This window comes from Ailuropoda melanoleuca, chromosome 3, assembly GCF_002007445.2.
Source record: "Ailuropoda melanoleuca isolate Jingjing chromosome 3, ASM200744v2, whole genome shotgun sequence".
NCBI classification, from domain to species: domain Eukaryota; kingdom Metazoa; phylum Chordata; class Mammalia; order Carnivora; family Ursidae; genus Ailuropoda; species Ailuropoda melanoleuca.
This window is the reverse complement of record NC_048220.1, coordinates 2,461,803-2,479,991: the sequence shown is the minus strand read 5'-3', so window position 1 is coordinate 2,479,991 and position 18,189 is coordinate 2,461,803. Positions and strand designations below refer to the sequence as shown.

Genomic DNA, 18,189 nt, shown 5'->3' with positions numbered 1-18,189 from the left:
CATTTTGATTTGTATGTCCCCATCCATCCCTTCACTTTTAATCAGCAGGTCACTTTAAGTCTAAAATGAGTCTCTTGGGGACTCCTAGGTAGCTCACTCAGTTAAGCAGCTGCCTTTGGCTCACGTCATGATCTCAGGGTCCTGAGATGAAACCCCACATTGGGCTCCCTGCTCAGTGGGGAGTCTGCTTCTCCCTCTCTCTCTGCTGCTCCCCCTGCTTGTGCTGTCTCACTTGCGTTCTCTCTCTCAAAAAAATAAATAAATATAAATAAATAAATAAATCTTTATAAAAACTAATAAAATGAGTCTCTTGTAGGCATCATATACATTTTTTTAAATCCATTTTGACACTCAATGTCTTTTGATTGGAGTGTTTAGTTCATTTACATTCAAAGTAATTATTGATACATATGTATTTATTACTGTTTTATAACTGGTTTTGCTATTATTCCTGGAGATTTTCTGACCTTTCTTCTATTTGTCACTTTTGGCCTCTCCTTTGCACTGAAAACTCTGGTCTGGGGCACCTGAGTGACTCAGTCATTTAAGTGTCCAACTCTAGATTTCAGCTCCCATCAAGACCTTAGGGTCATGAGATCGAACCCTGGCTGGGTTCTGCACAGCACGTGGAGCCTGCTTGAGAATCTCTCTCTCCTTCCCCCTCTGCTCCTCCCCACCACTTGCATGTGCGCACGCTCTCTCTCTATCTTTCAAAATAAAAAAAAAGAAATTAAAAAAAATTAAAAATACTTTGGACTGGCCACATAGTGTGGGCAGGGATTTGTGCCTGTCTTCATGGGGAGGGGCCTCTATACTAGGACTGAGGCTAGCTGATTGAGAAGCGTAGTCCCACCAGAGTGCAAGGGGGTAGGGCTTGGTGTAAACACGTGAGGCTGCCAAAATTGGCCTTGTGGTGCTTCCAGCAATTGGAGCTGAGGTGGGTCAAGGGAAATAGCAGAAGGCACATGAATTGTTCCAGGAGAGGTATCTGTATGAATACTTTTTTAAAAAAAGATTTATTTATTTGACAGGGATAGAGACAGCCAGCCAGAGAGGGAACACAAGCAGGGGGAGTGGGAGAGGAAGAAGCAGGTTCATAGTGGAGGAGCCTGATGTGGGGCTCGATCCCCTAACGCCAGGATCACACCCTGAGCCGAAGGCAGATGCTTAACGACTGTGCCACCCACGCACCCCTAAACAGTTCTTTTTGAGGTCATGCTTCAAGAAGAGCAAAAAATCTCTTCCTTGTATGCCAAGCGTTCTTCAACTTCCTGTTTCCAAGCTGTCTGAACCAGGTTGTTTGCCTGCCTTCTTTCCAGGAGCAACACAGCCAAGCCTACTGATGCTTAAAACTCCTGGCTTTAAGCCCAAGTGGTTGAAAGCACTCATAATATTTAGCCCCTCTTCTTTTCCAAGTCAATGCCTGTGGGATATGTTCTCCTGGTGTGTTCCCCCATATGCTCCTATAAAGTAATATTACTCAGCCCTAAAAAAGAATAAGATCTTGCCAGGGATGCCTGTGTGGCTCAGTCAGTTTAGCATCTGCCTTTGGCTCAGGTCATGATCCCAGGGTCCTAGCATCAAGTCCCACATCAGGCTCCTTGCTCAGTGGGGAGCTGGCTTCTCCCTCTCCTGCTCCCCTGCTTATGCTCTCTATGACAAATAAATAAATAAAATCTTTTAAAACACACACACACAATAAGATCTTGCCATTTGCAACAACATGAATAGACCTAGAGAACAAAATGCCAGGTGAAATAAGTCAGACAGAGTAAGACATATACCACATGACTTCACTCATACATGGTATTTAAGAAACAAAAGATACAGGGGCGCCTGGGTGGCACGGCGGTTAAGCGTCTGCCTTTGGCTCAGGGCGTGATCCCGGCGTTATGGGATCGAGTCCCACATCAGGCTCCTCTGCTGTGAGCCTGCTTCTTCCTCTCCCACTCCCCCTGCTTGTGTTCCCTCTCTCGCTGGCTGTCTCTATCTCTGTCGAATAAATAAATAAAATCTTAAAAAAAAAAAAAAGATACAAAGAAAAAAGTAGAAAAAGAGAGAGAAAGACCCTGAAACACAGAACACAAACTGGTGGCTGCCAGAGGAGACTTGGATTCAAGGGCTGATTGGTAAAATATATACAGAGGATTAGGAGTACATTTTTGGTGATGAGTCCTGAGTGATTTATAGACTTTTTCACTCATTATATTTTACAACTGAAACAAAATAAGACTATATGTTAAGTATATTTCAATAAAAATATCATACATCTGCTATAGTAGCAAAAGTTTTTGGTTGCATTTCCAAAAAAAAAAAAAAGAATAAAAGAATAAAATAGGAATAAATTTAACCAAGAAGGTTAAGACTTGTACTGAAAAATCTAAGACATTGATGTAAGAAAGTGAAGAAAACACAATAAATGTAGAATATTCTGTGCTCATGGATTGGAAGAAATGATATTGTTAAAATGTCCATAGTAACCAAAGCAATCTACAGATTCAATTCAATCCCTGCATTTTGCACAGAAATACAACAAATGATCTTACGATTTGTATACAACGACAAAAGAACCTGAGTAGTCAAAGCAGTCTTGACAAAGAACAAACTGAAGGTATCACACTTCCTGATTTCAAGCTGTATTACCAAGCTATGGTAATCAACACAGGCTGGTATTGGCATAACAACTGACACATAGAACTATGAACCATAATGAGTACCTGTAAATAAACCCAAGTATATAGAGACAATTTATTTATGACAAAGAATACAAGAATATAAAAAAGGGTAAGGACAGTCTCTTTAATAAATGGTTTTGAGTAAACAGGACAGCTGCAAACACTAACACAAAATGGATCAAAGACTTGAGTTTAAGACCTGAAGCAATAAAACTCCTAGAAAAAAATTTATCTGGTAAGCCCCTTGAATCAATCATAGCTATGATTTTCTGTATCTGACTCCAAAAACAAGGCAACAAAAGCAAAAATAAACAAATGAGATGGAATTAAATCAAATTAAAAGGCTTCAACACAGCAGAAGGAAATCATCAAAAAGAAATTCAAAAAACAACTTACTGAATGGGAGAAAATATTTCTAAATCACATCTGAAAAGGGATTAACATCCAAAATATATTTTTTAAAAAAACTCAAATATTTAGTAGCTAAAAGAAAAAAAATGTATGATTAAAAGATTCACAGAGGATCTTACTACATGTTTTCCCAAAGAAGACTTAGACAGATGGCCTAAAGGTGCATGAAAAGATCCCCAACATTCTATTCTTCATGGAAATGCTAATCAAAAGCACAATGACACATCACCTCACAGTTGTTAGAATGCCTATCCTCAAAATGATTGGAAGTAGTAACTATTGTGGAGGATGTGGAGGAAAGGGAATCGTTATGCACTGTTGGGAACATGAATTGATGCAGCCACTATGGAAAACAATATGGAATTTCCTCTAAAAATTAAAAATAAAACTACCATATGATCCAGGAACTCCCCTTCTGGGTATTCAACCATAGATAAAGAAAAACACTAATTTGAAGAGATATATGCACCCCCATGTTCATTGCATCATTATTTACAATAGCCAAGATATGAAAACAACCTAAGTGTTCATAGATGGATAAAGGGATAAAGAGAATGTGAAATAGATAGATAGGTATGAAATTTGTGGTATATATTTAATTGTGGTATATAAGTTTGAATATGTATAATAATGATATATAGATATATAGATATATATATAATGTAATAGTATTCAGCTATGAAAAATAATAAAATCTTGCTACTTGCAACAACATAGGTGGACCTTGAAGGCTCTAGCTAATTGAAATAATTCAGAGAATGACTAAACCCATATGAACTCACTATTTGTGGAATCTAAAAAACAAAACAAAACAAAAAACCCTAAAACTATGAGCTCCTAGATAAAGAGAACAGAAAAAGTTCTCTGGGAGGTAAACTTTCTGAGTCTTTGGATTTCCAATTAATGCCTTTATTTTGTAATCACTTTCAATAAATAGTGTAATTAAGTACAGGATTCTGGATAGAACATCATGTTCTCTTAGAACTCTGAAGATCTACCTCCTTCCAGCATGCCATTTTGCCACTAAAAACCCCAATGCTAATTCCATTCACATTCCTTGGATGGTCACCTGGTTGTCTCCATGGAAAACTGTAGGAACCCTTCATTCCTGGGGTTCAGAGGTGTCATCAGGGACTAGTGACCTAGAGCACTTCCACTTATCACTCAGCATTCAGAAGGCTCTTTAATGACAGCTGACATGAAAAGACATGGAGGAAATGGAAATGCATATTACCACGTGAAAGAAATCAGTCTGGAAAGGCTAAATACTGCACAATTCCAACTGTGCAACATTCTGGATAAGGAAAAACTGTAGATTCAATAAAAAGATCAGCAGTTCCCAAGGGTTCAGGGGAGGGAGGGATAAATTGGTGGAGCAGAGAGGCCATTTAGAGCAGTGAAACCACTCTCTGAGATATCATAACAGTGGCTCACTGGTGGACAAATTATACTTTTGTCAAATCCCATAGAATACACAACACCAAGCGTGAATCCAATGTAAACGATGGATGTGGAGGGAGAAAGATAGATCAGTTTGGGTTCATGAGTTGTAGGATGGGGTGAGTCGTTGACAGTGGGGAGGCTGTAATTGTGTGAGGGGAGGGGGTACATGGGAACCCTCTGTATGTTCTGCTCAATTTTGCTGTGACACTAAAACTGCTCTAAAATCCAGTCTACTGAAAAAGGTGATGGCTGCTGACATTGTTCTTCACCGTTGGCATTGTCCTTTGTTACTTTTTCTAAGTGCGGTATGTGTTCAGCCACTACATACAGTAGGATATATATGATATTACATGCATACATACACATAGAATAAAGCTATATATAAGGGGATGCCAGGGTGGCTCAGTTATTTCGGCGTCCAACTCTTGGTTTCGGCTTAGGTCAAGATCTCAGGGTCCTGGAATGGAAACCAACATTGGGCTCCTTGCTCAATGGGGATTCTGTTTGAGAATCATCTCCCTCTTCCTTGCCCCTCCCCTGCTTGCAGGTACTCTCACTCTAAAATAAATAAATAACTCTTTCAAAAAAAAGATATAATCATGCAGTATTAGAAATAATTATGAATACCTGTGAACTTAACCCCCAAAATTAAGAACTAGAATGTTTCTTGTATAAGTGAATATTCCCACACATTTAGCCCTATATCCTCTCTCTCCATAGCTCTTCTCAGACATACAAGACCTTCAAATTTTGTGTCTATAATTTTTTGTTTCCTTCGGCTTTTACCACGATGTGTGTTTCCCCAGAAAATCTATCATTTAGTTTTCCTTGGTGGATGTCTTAGAAAAATATGATTATTTTGTGTGTCATCTTCTGTAAGCTGCTTTTCACTTACAATTGTTTCTATCACATGGCTTTTCCATTTTGCCAAGATAGCACATATAATCTATTCCTTTTCAATGGAAATTTGAGTTTGGGGTTCCTTAAAGTTGTTTCTTTCTCTTCAACACAGTTCTGCTATAAACACGTTACACATACTTCTTATATACTTCTGCAGAACCTTCTCCAGAAATAGGAGTGGAATTGGTGGGTCATAACATATGGATTCTTACACATTGCACTAAAGGAAGAGAATGCATTGCTTAACGAACAGCAACAAATTTCCCATCATTCAGATATTTTCAGTATGTCTATCACTGCTGGATAGTTGAGAAGGATCTGCCTGCCCTGACACTGCAATGTGAAGTACACTTGTAACTTGGTGTCCGTGATCACCCATTTTTGTCTTGAGGAGGTTACATGGTGTCAGGTCACATCTGCATCTGAGCAACTTCCTGAATCATGTCCTTTACTCTGTAGGGGCTGCTGGCTCATCTTCCTGGCTCTTCCTCTGAATGGACTACCTCAGGAGTGCTGGGGTTGTCAGACACACCCACACCATTCTCTAGTACAACTATAATTACTCAAGAAGTACTGCTACTAAAAATGTTTTTAGACTTATGGTTTGTTCTGTACTAAAGTATGTAACCCAAGTTCCTATGTTGAGGCCCTAACCCCTATCATGACTGGTTGGACGAGGTTCTTTAGGGAGATAATGAAGGTTAACTGATCTCAGATGGTTGGGACCCTAATCCAATATGACTGGTGTCCTAGAAGAAGGGGAAGAGACACCAGGAATGCACACACAGAGAAAGGCCATGTAAGGACACAGCAGGAAGGTGATCATTGCAAACCCCAGGAGAGAGGCTTCAGGAGAAGCAAAACCTACTGGCACCTTGATCTTAGACTTCCAGGCTCCAGAGGACTGAGAAAATAAATTTCTGTTGTTTAAACCCCCCAACTCCATGGTATTTTGTTAAGGCAACCTTAGCAAACCAACCCTCTGAAGATTTATTTCCAGAATCCAATCTGATTCCCAATAGGTTTTTATTCCAATTCAATGCCCCAGCTTCTCTCCATTGGATTGGAAGTGTGCTTTTAGTCAGGTTTGAGAGGATTCTAAAGAATTAACTCCCTTTTCCTTTGTCACTGAAGCCTTGAAAACTCTCCTTCTCTTCTTTCTAACACCATGACCAGCCCTGGGGAGTGTCTCACCTGGGTACACGAGCCCAAGAGGCACCTGGCTGGCCTCCACCCAACTCCCATAGAGGCTCTACCAACATTCCTTTACCATTGCCATGCAACAAAGGTTGGGTTCCAGTGTGTAACAGAGCCAGAGAAGGAAGCCCACTGAGACCTTGAGTGTGTTCTGAGCACTGAGGCCACATGGCTGGGTTCATTTCCCTGAGTTTCTCTTGGGAGTATGGTGAATGCAGACTTCCCTGACAATGGCTGCTATCACTGGATCTGACTAAAGAGGTATTTTGTGTTTCTGGAGTGTAAAAGAAATTTTCTGTCTTCTGCTTCATGACAACTTGAGAAGCTCAAAAAGTTGACTACCCAAGAACCATGAGACCACCTCATATTGAGTCCATTTTCAAATTTAAACATTCAGTGAAAAGTCCCATGAAGTCAATGATGATAGGAAAATGTGCTGAGAAGGAATTTAAATGACTCAAGAATCCAAGAAAAGCAAATGTTGGTACTATGCTTCTACTATCAAAGATTAGAGACCAAGTTGGGCACCTGGGTGGCTCAGCTGGTTAAGCACCAGTCTTTGGCTCAGGTCATGATCTCAGGGTCCTGGAATCAAACCCCACATCAGGCTCCCTGCTCAGCAGTGAGTTTGCTTCTTTCTCTCCCTTTGCCCCTCCCCAACTCTTGTGTACTCTCTCTTTCTCTCTCAGAAATAAATAAAATCTTAAAAAAAAATTAGAGACCATGAAACTCTGGCTGTCTGGTGGCAAGATGGGTGTCCAGGCTGGTGAAGTAGAAATGTTTCCTATCCTCACTAAGGTCTGGGTGGAACTTCCTTTGAGACCACCACATTTGCCTTCGCTCATAAACCAGCATGTGACTGTGACCCCCAGCACCTCCATATTAGGGTAGGTGGTGGCTGTGGAAATGTTTCCTGCCCTCAGTATTCTCAGAGGCCAGTGGGAAGAAGCAGACAATGGAAAGTAGGCAAAACATGTAGAATGAGATTACCCAAATCTAACTCTGCTGTGTAGGGAAGGAATGTGTCTCTCAGGTAAAGACTGTCCCAGGGCTAATAGGAGGTGCACTGTAGGGAATATGGTCAATGAGATTGTAGTAGTGGTGTATGGTGACAGCTGGTAGCTGCATTGCGGTGAGCACAGCAGAACATATAGAGATGTTGACTCACTATGTTGTACATATGAAGCTAATGTAGCATTGTGTGTCCAATATACTTCAATTATTTTTTTAAAGTACCCAGGAGTTCTAATTGAAGAGTAAAATGAGGGAAGACTTAACATTGGGAGTGTGTGAAGTCCAGATGAAGCTGTCTCCTTCCCTGCTCTCCACAGTGATCAATCCAGCAACTGAAGCAGCACCTGGAGGCTTCCTGGCTACCCCAACTTTGGCTGCCTCTTACTATCTTTCCTCCAGCAACAGACTCTGGCTCAGCTCTTCCACTGACCAGGCCAGTCACAACATCACCCCGGACCTCATTCCTCATGCATAAAATAAGGAGTTGGAGAGTGATCGATTCAAGGACTCCTGATGCATCAGTATTTTTTGGTTCTGTGACTCCTGGAAGTGTAAAAGGACAATTTCCCTGCCCACCTGTGAATAGACTTGCACACCTGCTGACAGCAGGTTGGACTCAGTCAAGGGTTTCCACTGCCTTTAGGGACCTGAGGCTTTACAGCTGGAACAGACAGAGTCCCAAGGATTGACCTGAAACTGAACCACTTTCTCACACCACACACAAAAATAAACTCAAAATGGATTAAAGATTAAATTCATAAAATCCTAAAACCATAACTATCCTAGAAGAAAGTATAGGCAGTAATCTCGGACATCAGCCATAGCAACATCTTTCTATATATTCTTCTGAGGCAAAATAAATAAAAGCAAAAATAAACTATTGGGACTACATCAAAATAAAAGCTTGTGCACAGTGTAGGAAACTCTCAGCAACACTAAAAGAAAACCTACTGAATGGGAGAAGAGCCTAGCTAATGACATTTCCAATAAAGGATTAGTATTCAAAATACATAAAAACTGACATAACTCAACACCAAAAAACAAATAATCCACTTAAAAAATGGGCAGAAGCCATGAACAGACATTTCACCGGAGAAGACATTCAGATGGCCAACAGACATGAAAAAGTGCTCAACATCACTTGTCATCAGGGAAATGGAAACCACAATAACAATGAGATACCACCTCACAGCTGTCAGAATGACTAAAACAAAAACACAAAAAACCAGAAGTGTTGGCAAGGATGTAGAGAAAAAGGAATGCTTTTGCACTGTTGGTAGGAATGCAAATTGGTGCAGCCACTCTGAAAAACAGTATAGAGATTCCTCAAAACCTTAAAAATAAAAATACCCTACCATCCAGTAACTGGAATACTGGGTATTTACTGAAAGAAAACAAACACTAATTCAAAGGGATACATGCACTCTACATTTATAGCAGCACTATTTACAATAGCCAAATAATGGAAACAGCCCAAGTGACCATCAATAGAGGAATGGGTAAAGAAGATGTGGTATACATATACAATGGAATATTATTCAGCCATAAAAAAGTTAAATCTCGTCATTTGCAATGACATGGATAGAGACAGTACAATGCTACGGGAAATAAGTCAGTTAGTGAAAGACAAACACCATATGATTTTACTCATTTGTGGAATTTGAGAAACCAAACAAATGAGCAAAGGGGAGAAAAAAGAGAGAGTAATGTGTAGAAATGTTGAATGACTATACTGTAAACCTGAAACTAATATAAAACTGTATTTAACTATACTGGAACTAAAATTTAAAACTTAATAAAAATAATAAAAATAGCTTGGGAGAATAATTGGGGTCTCCTAATCTTTTATTGCTCATGGGTAATCAAAGCATAATTGCTAAGAACAATGAAATTAAATAGATGTAAATTAATTTTTTACAATCTAAACTATTTTTTTTAATTTAGGTAAATCTTTATCATATCTCTCAATAATCACTCTCAAAGTAAATGGCCTATATGCTCCCATAAAAAGCCACAGGGTTGCAGATTGGATAAGAAGACATGACCCATCCATTTTCTTTCTACAAGAGACTCATTTGGAACCTAAAGATACATCCAGATTGAAAGCGAAGGGATGGAATACCATCTTTCATGCCAATGGACCTCAAAAGAAGGCAGGGGTAGCAATTCTCATATCAGACAGATTGGATTTTAAACTAGAGACTATAGCTAAAGATACAGAAGGGCACTATATTATTCTTAAGGTATGTATCCAACAAGTGGATATGACAATTATAAATATATATGCCCCCAACAGGGGAGCAGCAAGATACACAAGCCAACTCCTTAACTAGAATAAAGAGACATATAGATAATAATACGTTAAGAGTAGGGGACCTCAACACTCCACTATCAGCAATAGATAGATCACCTAAGCAGAAAATCAACAAAGAAACAAGAGCTTTGAATGCCATACTCGATGAGTTGGACCTCATAGATATATATAGAACACTACACCCCAGAACAACAGAATACTTATTCTATTCTAATGCCCATGGAACATTCTCAAGAATAGACCATGCTCTGGGCCACAAAACAGGTCTCAACCGACACCAAAAGACTGAAATTATTCCCTGCATATTCTCAGACCACAGTGCTTTGAAATTGGAACTCAACCACAAGGAAAAATTTGGAAGAAATTCAAACACTTGGAGACTAAGAACAATCCTGCTCAAGAATGATTCGATAGGGGCGCCTGGGTGGCGCAGTCGTTAAGCATCTGCGTTCGGCTCAGGGTGGGAACCCAGCATTCTGGGATCAAACCCCACATCAGGCTCCTCCGCTAGGAGCCTGCTTCTTCCTCTCCCACTCCCCCTGCTTGTTCCCTCTCTCGCTGGCTGTCTCTCTCTGTTAAAATAAATAAATAAAATCTTTAAAAAAAAAAAGGAATGATTCAATAAACCAGGAAATCAAAAATCAATTTAAACAATTTATGGAGACCAACACGAATGAAAACACAATGGTCCAAAACCTATGGGATACTGCAAAGGCAGTCCTAAGGGGAAAATACATAGCCATCCAAGCCTCACTCAAAAGAATAGAAAAATCTAAAATGCAGTTTTTATATTCTCACCTCAAGAAGCTGGAACAGGAACAGAAGAACAGGCCTAACCCACAAACGAGAAAGCAGTTGATCAAGATTAGAGCAGAGATCAATGAATTAGAAACGAGGAGCACAGTAGAGCAGATCAACAGAACTAGAAGCTGGTTCTTTGAAAGAATTAATAAAATAGACAAACCACTGGCAAGACTTATCCAAAAGAATAGAGAAGGGACCCAAATTAATAAAATTATGAATGAAAAGGGGGAGGTCACAACCAACACCAAAGAAATAGGAAGGATTATTAGAAACTTTCATCAACAGCTCTATGCCAATAAATTAAGCAATATGGAAGAGATGCAGGCCTTCTTGGAAACGTATAAATCATTTCTGAAATATTTTTGAGAAACGAAAACTCAGTTTTACTGAGTGAAAGTAATGATTTTAGTTAAATTCATTACATTTCTAGATCGTATCTAAACAAATTAAAATCATGAAACATTAATTACTAATCATACATGTCTCTAATTCTTGCTTCCTTATTACTGAGAAACCAAAGATAAATGTAAGTCTGTTGGTAAACTTTTTTGGCATACTGTATGGAAAGACTGTACTATAAAAAAAGCATATGTTCCTGGAAAATGTGTATTTATAAACTTCCCATCACAAGAAGAGAATACGGGTCTATCACTCAGTTAACAAGTGCTTACTACTTTATTTTCACTAAAAATTAGAGTTTCTAAGTGTTAAGAACTCTAATTTATGTGTGTGGGTAAAGCTACTAAAAATTTAAAAAGGAAACATCTCTGAAAGAAAGAAAACTCAGTTCTGTGCTTTTGGTAAAAAAGAAATATATACGCAAACTGAGGGCTTTGGGGGGGGTGAGGGATCAGGATAGGCTGGTGATGGGTATTAAGGAGGGCACGTATTGCATGGGGCACTGGGTGCTATATGCAAGTAATGAATCATGGAACTTTACATCAAAAACTTGGGATGTACTGTATGGTGATTAACATAATAAAAAAAATTTATAAAAATTAAAAAAAAAGAAATGTATATAGACTGGAGAAACCCTTTTTTTGAGGCCAAATAAAGTTGTACAAAGATTATGAAAAATGAAACTTTGGAAAGTAACTTATTCATGGTCAGGACTGACAAGCATTGCAATGAATATATTCTCATAAAAAAGTAAACTGGTGCAAAATCAGAATTTGGTTTCTTGCCTGTCAAAAGGACAAAGATTTGATGGTTTATTTTAAACATCTGATCTATTTTGGCAATAGGTTGTGAATGTTCCCCTTCCATTTAAGTGATCTTCCTAGAAAACAAAGATCCTATGTTTTATGTTCTATTTTTATAGGTATATAAGTATTCTAGATATTATGTGAAATTCCTGGAAATGTGACACATCCTAGTATAATGTTATCACTTGTAATTACTCTCTTACTTTCTGAAATTGCTGTGGTCAAAACTGAGGCTCACACTAAAAGGACTGAACCAGAATATCAGGAAAATGCCCCAGCTGACTCTCATTTAAAAGCAGCCGGCGAAAGTATCTATAAAGATTGTGGCACATGTCGGTAACATCCATTCTGCTGATGCAAAAATGTCCCTTCCTGTAAGATTTCTGCCATTCTGATGTCAGGGTAACATGGCAATACTCTGCTTCTGAATCAGAGAAAACATGATGGGCAACCAATGGCTCTAAGTTGAACAAACAGTCAGGGTTTTAGGAAACACAAGACAGCTGCTTGATTCTTCTTGACTCACTAGCAAACACCTTTTTTTTGTTGTTTTTCATTCCTTCACCCATCAGAGTGCACTTAAAATGATCCAAACTATGGCTAGACAGTGGAGGGAGGCTTCTATAAAATTGTTGGAACAGTCTACCAGCAATGTCTGACTTGTCAGACCCATTATATTGGAAAAATTATTTTTGCCCCCAGAGGACTCACAACTCCTTTGAGAGACAGTTGAACACCCACAGCTGGTCTTGATTCAGTTATCACCTAGCTTGGGTTATCAATGTGTTCTTCTTACTGTATGTGTGTTTTCCAGTTAGGCTGAAGCTTTGCCCTGAGTCAAAGCTGATGTCCTCACAGTGGTAAAGGACCTGTTAATAATTTATTTCTTTTTCTCTTCCTCTCTTCCTTTAAAAACATTTCCTTTCCTACAGCTCAGTGGAGCTCCTTCCTATTTGCTAGGTAAATGCTGCCTAATTCATGAATCTTTAATAAACCTAATGGCTCTTTAAAACTTATGTATTTGAATTTTGTCATTAATAGATAATACATGCATTATCTCCCCAGGTAAAGGTAGTTAGGCATGAGATGGGGGGGAGAGAGTCTGATGCTGAAGCTCTTGGGGAAAAGCCCCTATCCACTGATAGCCCTGACATTCACATTATCCTTCTGCAGTTCACAGGCACAAAGTCTGTTCTTCAACAGCCCTCTGAAAATGTCCCAAACAGTTAAATGCTCTAGCTGGATTAAGCCATGCACCAGACATCCAGCCCCTCAGCCTTCCTAATCCACAGTACCCAAAATCGAGCATGCAGTCTCTCCCACCCTTCTGCTTACAAATCTGTAATTCTATTTTTAGACCTGCACTCAATCCAAAGTGATTTCTTGCTTACCAGCTTCTGAAAGAAAAGAGACTTCTGGTGTTGGAGTTGAGCTCTGAATGTGTCCCCGGGCAGCACAGGAAATGCTGAGCCTGGATGAAAGGCTCCCTGCAGCCCACAGCAGGAGCACCCCTCTGCACAGACTGGCCTTGCACTGGAACAGGTCCTGTGTGCTGGTGTGGTCACTGCAGAGCTTTAAGGGCTGACTGTCACCCCAAATGTCTTCACTGCCTGTGAGGAGCGGGCAGGACTTAAGTAATCTCTGGCCTCTGCTCCACCCCCACAGGAATATGGCCAATAGTAAGAAGGAGCTGTCACATTACAGAACTCTGCATTTGCAAGAACAGAAAGTGAAATCAGAGTTCTGAGGGCTCTTTTTCCGAGAAACACAGCATTGCCAGGAAGTGAAACTGAAAGTCACTATGGCCATTGATAGATAATGTTTCAGCATCATGAGTGAGAGGAAGGCACAGCATTCCAGGCAGAGGGCTTCTCAGTGACATCTGAGAGGCCACACTAACCAGGGTACAGGCTCCAGGCCAGACAGAATCTGAATCCAGATTCAGAGAACACAGGCCGGAGTCCTGGGAAAATGACACTAGCAGCCCCCCTGTTAACCGTGGACATGTCGCCCACACTCTGTGGGGAGTGAAGTCTTAAAAGAATGTATCTAGTCCTTGTCCCTGGTTCCTGGCAAAGAGCTTCAAAAACCCTTGGAATTTCCTGACTTTTGGTTGCTGACTTTGTTATGCTAATGAAGTGATTGCTGGCAGGATCCTAGACAGCTACAGGTCAGTGGCTGGTCACCAGGAAGACCAACCATGTGAATAGAGGGTGGAGACTTTTGTCCAGCTTGACTTCTGGGGAGGAAAAGAGAGGTGGAGATTGAGCTCAGTCAAGTGGCCAATGATCTGATCAATCATGTCTATGTAATGAAACCCCAATCAAAACCCTGGACACCAAGGCTCAAGTTGGCTTCTTAGTTGATGTTTGCACTGATGTTCTGGGAGGGTGCTGTGCTCTGACTGCATGGGAGAGTCACAGAAGCTGTGTACTCCCTCCCAGACCTCACCCTATTGTATCCTTTTAAATAAAATTCTACTTGTAAGTATAACACATTCCTGACTCATTAAATCATTCTAATCAATTAGCAAGCCTGAGGGGGTTACAGGACCCCTCTAATTTGCAGATAGTTGGAGATCCATGTGACCTAGGGAATTGACCCAAGTACAGCTAGTGTCTGAAGTGAAAGTAGTCTTCTCAAGGACTGAGCCCTGAAACCTAGGGAGTCTTTGCTAACTCTGGGTGGTTAGTGCAGGAACTGAAAGGCAGTATAACCAATTGGGGTGGAAACTGAGTATGGAGCAATCCTGCATCCTGGGGAGCCATATTCTGGGTTAAATTTTTTTGGTTTTTTGTTTTTTGTGGGTTTTTTTTTTTTTCATTTATTTCATGAAAAGAAATCAACTATGTAGTTTATAAACCAAGAGCTATTAGATGTATACTATGGATACAATGGCCATTCTTCAAGTTTCTATACCAGAGGGGACCCTGTCATCTTTACAGGTCCTTTTAATGAACATTGGAGAAATATGCACATCTATTATCTCCTCTTTCCAAAATGGCAGCATCCTCTACACAATGTCCTGTACCCTGGGTTCTTCATTTGCTATTTGGTAATTGTTCTAGATAAGCACACTCAAAGTTCCTCCTGTTAAAAATATTTGTATTAATGTCTTTTCAAAAAAACATCTGGTAAGACAGATAGCTTAAGAAATAAGACCTATGTGAACTATAGCTCAATAAAGCTGTCGTTCTAAAAAAGAAGGAAAAGAAATGGGATGCACCATCAGCCCAGTAAACTCTCGGGATCCCTGCAAATAGCAATTCTTTCCTCCAATCTGGAGTTTATATCCCCCACACACCAGTTTTTGATTGAAAATTGAATAATTAACATAAAACATTATATTAGTTTTAAGTGCACAATATTGTTTCAACAACTCTATACATTACTCAAAGCTCTCCACAGGCGTGCAGTCACCATCCATCACCATACAGCATTGTTACTATACAATTGACTACCTTCCCTATGTTGTACTATTCACCTCTGTGACTTATTTACTTTATAACTGGAAGTTTGTGCCTCTTAATTTCCTTTATTTATTTCATCTTCCCCCCACCCACCTCCTCTCTGGCAACTACCAGTTTGTTCTCTGTATTTAATAGTCTGTTTTGTTCTCATTTGTTTGCTTTTTCAAATTTCACATATAAGTAAAATTGTATAGTATTTGTCTTTCTCTTTCTGATGTTTTTCACTTAGTATAATACCTTTGAAGTGATCCATGTTGTTGCAAATGGCAAGCTTTCATTTTTTATGGCTGAGTAACCCATTGTGTATGTATATACATATATATATGTATATATACACACTTCATCTTCTGTATCTATTCGTCTGTCAATGCACACTTGCATTGCTTCCATATCTTGACTATAGTAAATAATGCTGCTATAAAATTAGAGCTGCAGATATCTTTTTGAATTAGTGTTTTTGTTTTCTTTGGTTAAATGCACAGTAGTGGAATTACTAGATTTTACCTTTTACTAGATTTCATCTTGTTATGTATTTTTAATCTTTTAATGAAACGCATAGATTTCCACAGTGGTTGCACCAATTTACATTCTCATGACAGTACATGGTATTTCCCTTCATTCCACACCCTCACCAACGCTTGGTATTTTTTATCTTTACTAGCCATTCTGACTGGTGTGAGATATCACACTGTGGTTTTGATTTGCATTTCCCTGATAATTAGTAATGTTGATCATCTTTTCATATGTATTGATCATCTGCATGCTTTTGCTTGGGAATTTCTTCTGGGGAAGTAATGTCTACTCAGGTCATCTGCCCATTTTTAAATCAGATTTTTTTGGTATTGAGTTATATAAGTTCTTTACACATCTTCTATAATAATCCCTTATCAAATATATTATTGTGCAAATATCTTCCCATTTATGGGTTGCCTTCTGTTTAGTGTATAGTTTCCTTCCCTGTGTAAAAGCTTTATATTTTCTTGTAGTCACAATAATTTATTTTTGCTTTTGTTTACCCTGCCTGGAGAGACATATTCATAAATATGTTGCTGAGGGAGACATGCAAGAGATTACAGCATATATTTTTTAAGAGTTTTATGGTTTCACAAAACACAGGATCATATGGGAAGGGAGGGAAAAATAAAATAAGATGAAATCAGTGATGGAACAAACCATAGAGACTATTTTTTAAAATAAATTTTAATGGAACAAACCATAGAGACTATTTTTTAAAATAAATTTTATTATTTTTAAACTTTTTAAATTTTTAAATTTTTAAAAATTCTTAAAAGATTTTATTTATTTATTTGACAGAGAGAGTGCACAAGCAGGAGGAGAGGCAGGCAGAGGGAGAGAGAGAAGCAGACTCCACGAGGAGAAGGGAACCCCACACCAGGCTCAATCCCTGGACCTTGGGCCCATGACCTGGCTGAAGGCAGATACTTAATGGACAGAGCCAACCAGACGCCCCTTTTAAAAAAAATTTTTTTTAAAGATTTTATTTATTTATTTGAGAGAGAGAGCACAAGCAGGTGTGGGGACAGAGGGAAAGGGAGAAGCAGACTCCCCAGTGAGCAGGGAGCCAAACACAGGCCTTGATCCAGGACCCTGAGATCACGACCCAATCAAAGGCAGACGTTCAACTGACTGAGCCAACCAGGTGCCCCAACTGTAAGAGACTCAACAAGGAAACAAACAGAGGGTTGCTGGAGGGGATGTGGGTGGGGGGATGGAGTAACTGAGTGATGGGCATTAAGGAGGGCATGAGATGTAATGAGCACTGGGTGTTACATGCAACTGATGAATAACTGAACTCTACCTCTGAAACTAATAATACACCATGTGTTAATTAATTGAATTTAAATAAAATAAAGTTAAATTTAAAACAAAAACCAGGGGCGCCTGGGTGGCACAGCGGTTAAGCGTCTGCCTTCGGCTCAGGGCGTGATCCTGGCGTTATGGGATAAAGGCCCACGTCAGGCTCTTCCGCTATGAGCCTGCTTCTTCCTCTCCCACTCCCCCTGCTTGTGTTCCCTCTCTCGCTGGCTGTCTCTATCTCTGTTGAATAAATAAATAAAATCTTTTAAAAAAATAAAAAATAAAACAAAAACCAAAACCAATAAATTGTACATTTAACTATGACTGGGGGTTGAATTAATGAGGGATTAGCAAGTAATAGGGAGAGAATTCTAAAGAACAAAGAAAAATAGTTTTATGGTTTTAGGTCTCACATTTAAGTTGTTAATCCATTTTGAGTTTATTTTGGGGTATGGCGTAAAAAGTGGTCCAGCTTCATTCTTTTACATGTAGCTGTCCAGTTTTCCTAAAACCATTTGTTGAAAAAACTGCTTTTTCCCTTTGCATATTCTTATCTTTTCTTATACATTAATTGACCATATACATTTAGATTTATTTCTGGGCTTTCAGTTCTGTTCCATTGATCTTGTGTATATTTTCATCCCAATACAATACTTTTTAAATTACTACCAGTTTGAAGTATCACAGGAAATCTGGAATTATGACATGACACCACCGGCTTTGTTGTTCTTTCTCAAGATTGCTTTGGCTATTTAGGGTCTTTTGTGGTTCCACACTAATTTTAGGATTACTTGTTCCAGTTCTGTGAAAAATGTTGTTGGTATTTTGATAGGGATGGCAATAAATCTGTATGAACATTTTAACAGTATTTGTTCTTCTGATGCATGACATAGAATATCTCTCCATCTGTTTGTGTCATCTTCAGTCTTTCATCAAGG

General features: G+C 39.2%; 1 protein-coding gene across 4 annotated transcripts in view; it reads right to left on the bottom strand.

The window, feature by feature from the left end:
* LOC100463703 (immunity-related GTPase family M protein 1-like) overlaps positions 1-13,580 on the bottom strand; it is a 32,930-nt gene extending 19,350 nt beyond the window's left edge. For all 4 annotated transcript variants that reach the window (XM_034655810.1, XM_034655811.1, XM_034655815.1 and 1 more), the window contains exon 1: positions 13,355-13,580. The gene's annotated coding sequence lies outside the window, so the exon portion shown is untranslated. The remainder of the gene's footprint in view (positions 1-13,354) is intronic.
* Positions 13,581-18,189: the final 4,609 nt, after the last annotated feature.